General features: G+C 38.1%; 1 pseudogene; it reads right to left on the minus strand.

Moving 5' to 3' along the window:
* Positions 1-4,471: 4,471 nt before the first annotated feature.
* Positions 4,472-6,516, minus strand: LOC126583212 (probable polyol transporter 6; annotated as a pseudogene).
* Between the last annotated feature and the right edge of the window lie 785 nt (positions 6,517-7,301).

A 7,301-nucleotide genomic window follows, 5' to 3' on the forward strand; every position in this document is an offset into this window, starting at 1 on the left:
CCGGAAAAATGATAAAACCGCTGGAAACCCACGGAACTTTGCTACCTCGAACTGGAAACATGGATAAGAAAATGAGAAATCTAAAAATACAGAGATGTAGGGCTCGCCAAGAGCTTTCCATGGACACCAAGATCACCCAAAACGGAGCTTGGATGAAGGAGATACAAGCAGGTCAAGTTTGTGGGTCAAATGGTCGAAAACGCCCAAAAACGGGTCAAAACCAGACCCCTCCTTTTTTTTTTTTTTTTTTCCTGTCCGTTCTCCTTTTATTTTCCATTTCTCCCTGGTCCCTCTCCCATTATGTGGGAGTTTTAAAATAAATTAAAATATATAGTTTAGTAACACAACTTCAAATATCCGTAACTATACCGTTAAAACCTGGATTCGCAAGCGGCTTTCGCCTATACATTCGTGATCTCGAAATCTATTCAACGATATAAATTGCGACCTCGAAAGGCCTACGAATTTTAAATAATTAATCTCAAAACTTCAAACTTCGTAACTAATTTAATTAAAATCTTAATTCAAACAAATTAAAATAAATTCTCGAAAAATAATATAAAATCTCAATAATACAAATACGTAGATTATAACAGTGAAATCCAGGAACGAGATTTCACAAGTCAAATCCGAGATAGTCAGATGTAACAAATGCACCCTTATAGTTTAACATGGCCCACTTGAACAATTGTATATTTGTGTCTTTAAATCCTTCAAATTACAAAGTATTCTTGTCTTCATGTATGTGTTTTAGTTATTTTTATTTTATTTTTTATTTTTTATTTTTTATTATTTTTTATTATTTACAAAAATGCTATTTTTACCATATTTTTTATACCCCATTTGTACAATTTCTCTAATATAAATGAGACCCACATATGTTAGTGGGCATATCTCTATTAAAGAGGTGGTACAAATGTGGTATGAAGAATATGGTAAGTGCAACATTACTTTTTTTTAAGAGACGTAAATGATTACGATGTAAAAAATGCTACTATTACCATAATTTTCATTCCACAGTTATATCACATTTCTAATAGAGATGAGACTCACATGTGTGTGAGAACCCTACTTCTATTAGAGGGTAGTACAAATGTAGTATAAGAAATATGGTTGCATTTCTAACAGCCATCTTGACCCTCCTATGGTACTACCCGTCTCTCCGTTTCCCTCCCTCCCACGGCGTCACCCCCTCCCTCCCATCGCCATCTCCCATCTCCCTTCTTTTGCCTTTCCATGCATCATTTATGCGTTCCCGTCTCTACTTGCTTTTACTTTGCGTTCCTCCTGCTCCCATTCTCTGTCCCACCCTTTTGCCGACAAATCTCCAAAGTTTGTTAGGAGTTTTCTTTCCAAAACCAAGTATGCCTTTGAATTTGGCCTTGATTCGTGGTTGTGGGCAGATTCATGGTTGTAGAGGGTCGGATTCACCTTCTACAACTTGGTTTCCATGGTGCATGTGCGCTCATTGGCCAACCCACGACTATGCCGTCTTATCTGACCAGATATGTGACAGCTCTTTCGACGGAGGCGACAAATCTTCCTAGAAACGGTGTCCCTCACGATGGAAATGAATTGATTGGTGGTTTCATACGCCAATTATCTAGTTAATTGTTTTGTGATCTGTTTTGTGGCTGCTCCGACAAGTTGTTGTAGCTTTTACAGTTTTAATGTTTGATATGGCCTCGCTTGTTTTAGCGATGATTTTGTGTGATTATTCAATACTAAACTTGTTGTGTCTATTGTCTATGCATTATATTTGTATTGTTTGTCGTTCGTATTTATGGTAATTGTTGATGGTAGCCATTTAGGAGTTTATCTGATGTGGTTGATGGGCAAATTTCTATCCAATCAAGATTTGATCAGTAAAAAATATGTATCCAAAATGACACCTTTTGTATTGTTTGAATTTAATCAATGAATCACTCTTTCATCGCTTTTCAAAAAAGAAAAAGAAAGTAGTGACCCGGTAAAAGAATTATTGACAGGATCAATAACAAAAATGTTCTTGTCTCCATGTGTACATCTATACAAAACTTCATCTAATTTGCTCTCCCAATTATTATATTGTAAATTGCTACCATTGGTTTTTGACTGCATTCCAACACCGTTTGTAACTTCAATTTTAGAATCAAAATCACAAGTGATTCTACAGAAAAGCATTTTCATCTCTTCCAAAGATCACCGTTTAGTCTCTTATCTGACATGCAAAAATACAAAGAAAAAAATAACAGAAGAGCCAGGTGACCACATAAATGCTTGCAAACATAATGAAGAAGCTTAAAGTTGCATTATACAATTACAATAGGTAATATGGGAAGTAACTTTACTATTTATAAGCACATGATATTAGGGGTGGGCAAACGGGTCTTGGACCCACGGGTCGGGACGGATCCATGTGGTTCGGGACGGGTCCAAAAATTATAAATACAAAATGGGGCGGGGCGGGACGGGCCGGTTCTAGAAATTGGAGAAAACGGGTCCCCGACCCGGACTATTGATTTTCTACCTTATTAAATCTTTACCATCTGGTCTATCTATCACTCTCTATCTCTCTTGTTCTCAGACCCAATTCATTCGACTCAACTCTCCCCTCTCTAGAATTCGAGCCTCAACCTCGAGGTCTCTATCTCAACTCCGACACTGCATCTGTTCTCCTCAATGCAACCACCACCATCTACCCTCCTCAACGCAGACAGACTATCTCTCCCTCGAATTCCCAATCGGAGCACTCGCAGCGGGCGATAACTCTCTCCTTCCTCGATCTCTCCTCCTTGAATCTCCTTTTCTCTTTTGTCTTAAATCTCAATCTCGAGCCCAGGCTCCTATCTTCGTCCATCGACTCTCCATACTTTCTCATTCTCCCTCCCATCCATAGTGACTAAGTCGACCTCGATTATGTTGACATCGTAGCAGCTAGCCACCATCACCATCATGCCATCTTCTCATGACTCTCCACCAGTCCTCCCAATCATGAGTTCTGACCACCACCACATCATCCTCGCCGTCAAGAACACCACCATCATCCTGCAAATCCCTAGGTAATTTATGAATTAGGGTTTCTGATTTAGGAATTTAGGATTTTTGCATAAGCTTCTCGATTGATTTAGGAATCATGTGAGTATTTTATTTAGGAATTATGTGGGTTTTCAATTTGGGAATTTAGGGTTTTTGGGACTATGATTGCATAATGAGTGCTTTTGGGAAAATCTGCTTCTGGGTATGTAAGATTTTGTTTTGATTCATCAATTGGTGTAATTTGTAATGGCGAGGGTGGAGGTCTGGGATCCATGAAGAAGACGACGTCTCTCTGGTTTGATTTGTGCTTCAGGGTCAGCGGCTCTAACCAAAGTTGTTGGTGTGGCTAGGCTCAAGCACGAATTGCTGGTGTGATTTCCAGTTTTAGGATTAAGGGTTTTGAGATTGGGGGAGAATCCCCCAATCTTTGTGTAGGGATTGAAAGGGTTAAATGGGAACGAGAGACTTGAAGAAGAAGAGAATTATAAGGCTTGCATTCTTGTTGCCATGATCTGACATCTCCTAGAACGATTGAGAGAGCTAAAGAAGAAGAGGGGAAAAAACCCATGGATGGGTTAGATCCGGTTCCTATATTAAAATTTGTTGAACCTGTCCCAGCCCGACCCGTTTCTTTTAAACCCGGGTCTGATTTGGTCCCTTCAAAGTTGGGCCCGGCCCAGCTCGTGCCCAACCCTACATGAAATGTTGATTCTTTCCCTGATGCGGGATTCCTCTCAACACGCCCTCTCATGGTGAATTTTCAAACCAAATACGTAAATAACACAATCAGATGATGTGAAACATGTTTAGCCCTTAGGCTTCACATATGGAGCAACATAATTTTGATATCATGAAAAAAGTGGAGGTTTCCGATAATTCCTCTCAACACATAAGAAAGGCTCTCCAGTAATAACTCCCTCATATATACGGTTGTTTGTTTTGTTTGAACAGTCATCCCAAAAAATAAAGCAAGGTGAACTATGGCATTTGGCCTTTTTCTAGTAGTGTGAACTGGAATCTTTTACCATATAAGCAAAGATTGTGATCTGTCCACTATATAATAATTAAGCAAAGGTTGTAATCACCTCATAATTAAGCTTTTGAATAAACCAAAAATAATATCTCTTCACTACACCACTGCAATTGGCAAAAGCATAATATAAATAAAAAATAGTGTTATTTACACATTTTTTTATCACACATGCTTGTTTATTTTGTCCATTAATTTTCTTCAATTTATTCGATCTAACGGCCAAAAATTGAGAGGAGTGTGTAAGAAGTAAAATGGGTGTTGGATAGCACCACCCTAAATCAATACACTAATTAATGAATAATTATACGCAATTATGGTGGATTCCCCTAGTGGATAGAGACTTTCTTTTCAATTCACTGCATCCTGAGTTTAAACTCTCCCATCGCCTTAGTCTAATTTAAAAAGTAATATCACTTGTAATAACAAATTAACAATTGTGAATTAATTTATTGTCACACGTACAGATTTCAACTTCTAAGTTCCCCCCGTAATTTTATCCCCAAATTAGTCATATTCTGCACATGACTTCTTGATCCCTTTCATACGGTACCATTTGTAGACCTACTAGCATCACTATTTTTGCTGAATACCATTTCCACCTCTTCCAAGGTTCTTCCCTTGGTCTCTGGTAAGAAGAAAAAGAAAAATAACCAAGCTATAACAGCTATGCCTGCAAACATAAAGAAGGCCCCTCCAATTGTAATTGCCTTGTAAATTGAAATGAAGCTCATAGCAACTGTAGCATTCAAGAGCCTATTCACAGCCACCCCAATACTAGCACCTTGTGCCCTAAGATTCAAAGGAAAAATCTCAGTGCTGTAAACCCATGTTATGGGCCCCAGGCCAATTGAGAAGAATGACACAAACACATAAGTTGCCACGATACTGAAGCTTAGAGGCCAAGTATGTTTCTCTTTGGAGTGCTCGGCCATGGTCAAACCAAACCCTAAACTTGCTAGGGCTATAATCATGCCACCAGTGCTGATCAACAGTAGGGGCCTCCTCCCAGCTTTGTCCAGGAACGTTGTGGCTACACCTATAAACAAAAGTTTTGTGACCCCAACTCCAACTGTGGCAAGCAATAACTTGTCTTTGCCAACGACCCCAGCTTTTTTGAAAATTCTTGGACCATATAACACAACAGCTTCTATCCCTGTCGCATGCTGAAAAAAGTGGATTCCAACCGCTGCAATGAAAATCCGGCGGACAGCGGGTTTCGGCCTCAATAATAGTTCTTTCCAAGCCCCTTCACCCCTAGTAGTATTACTGACCTTCACCACATCTTCGTTGCAATTTTCGTCGATTCCAGCAGCAACCAAGATATCGCGAAAACGAAGCTCGGCTTCTTCTTTGGAATTACAAACTAGTAACAATGTTTTCTTAGCTTCTGCTAGCCTACCTTGCATCACCAACCACCTTGGGGACTCGGGCATTTTGAGAATCCCAAAAGCTAAGGCAATTGAAGGAATTCCAGAAACTCCTAGCATAATTCTCCAAACAAATAATTTGACACGTACCCTATTAAGATTCCAAGACTTATGCAAAACCCCGGGAGCGAGGTTAGAAGGCCTCTTGATTTGGCAGATGAAATTTCTGCAGAGTAAACTGGAGCAATCATTAGTGCAAACCCTACACCAATGCCAGCAGTGCACCTCCCAGTCATTAGGACTGCATAGTTTGGACCATACCCCATTAGCACTCCACCTATTAAGAAAATAGTGGAGGCTAGAACAATAGTATAACGCCGACCGATGTAATCAGATGTTCTTCCAGCTGCTAAGGATCCCACTAGAGCACAAATGTTTAGTATTCCTGCAAGTACTTCGACTTGTACATCGTCGATTTTGAGGTCTTCCTTGATGAAGATCATGGCTCCACTCATCACACCAGTATCTATATTGTGAAAGAAATTGTTTTCATGATTAGCACCTTCATAAATTGTAGGATCATGCGTTCATGTATAATAAAAAAAATATAACTAAGGGAAAACCAAATTGTTTACAAGCCAATTAATCTAATTAACGGGGGTTAATAAACTACAAGCATTAACAGATTAAAAGAAAAATAACTAGAGTGTAAAATGTAGCATATACCATAGCCAAATATAATAGATATAATGGAGGCAACCACTGCACAAGCAACAGAAATCTTGTTGATCCTTTCCGGGGCTTCATGGCTTTCGCCACTGCCCTCCACCTCCATCGGGGATGTAGTAATATTCTCTGGCATATCTGCGCTCGTCTGAGACTTTATTTTAGCTTGTAGCGTGTGTCTGTCACACTCTATATCTGGGTACCACTAACCAATATTATGTCTCTTTTTATAACAGTTATTGTTAGGAAGCATTCAATGGAAAAACAATAAGATTGTGGTACTGTACTCTGTATGAAAATTTCCCTGGATAATAGAATCGTCAACTCGATATATATATATATATATATATATATATATATATATATATATATATATATATATATATATATATAGAACCTCAGATGTATGAACACACAAAGAAATTGCATGAAATCCGACCTGTATAATCGGCCAAATTCACCCGCTTGATGTGCCATTGACCAAGGCATCTTTAGACTCTAAAACAGACATTTGGAAAAAGAAAAAACACGAGATCTTGGTTAAAAATTGGATAAAAACTCTTGGTGGGATCGAATATGTGGGTATTTCATATTTGTGGTACTAAGCATTCAATTGTTTTTATGTAAAAAGTGTAACAGAAAAGCACCTGGAAGATTTGCACCATCCATGCATTATTGTAGCAATATTGGTGAAATTGTTTATTTAATTTTTTTTTTCTTTGAATGGTGTCATAATTAGAATTGCTTTCACTTATGGCACATAATAATATTGTACTAGTAAATGTTAGGGAGACTAAATTTGAAAATTAAATGATGTGTTACCAATAAAAATAAGCACGTTAAGCAATAATTTAATCATCAACTTTCATATTATTTGATTTATAAAATTTAGTTTATAAATTTAATCTTCCTAACATTACCTAATATTACACTCTAGATTACAGGTTACATTTTTGCTCACCACCCTCAAATGGTGCTAATGCTCACAATTATACTTGTTACTATTGGACAAGTTTAAATTTTGAGATTTGTATTCATCCACTCCACATATCTCAAACTTTAAACTCAATAGAATGGTGATGAGGGTGGGGAGCAAAACTATTCTCATAGATTACCAGCTGTGGTACCAACTTATGAAGTGGGTTGGGCAGTGAAAT

Source organism: Malus sylvestris, chromosome 2 (assembly GCF_916048215.2).
Source record: "Malus sylvestris chromosome 2, drMalSylv7.2, whole genome shotgun sequence".
In the NCBI taxonomy this organism is placed as follows: domain Eukaryota; kingdom Viridiplantae; phylum Streptophyta; class Magnoliopsida; order Rosales; family Rosaceae; genus Malus; species Malus sylvestris.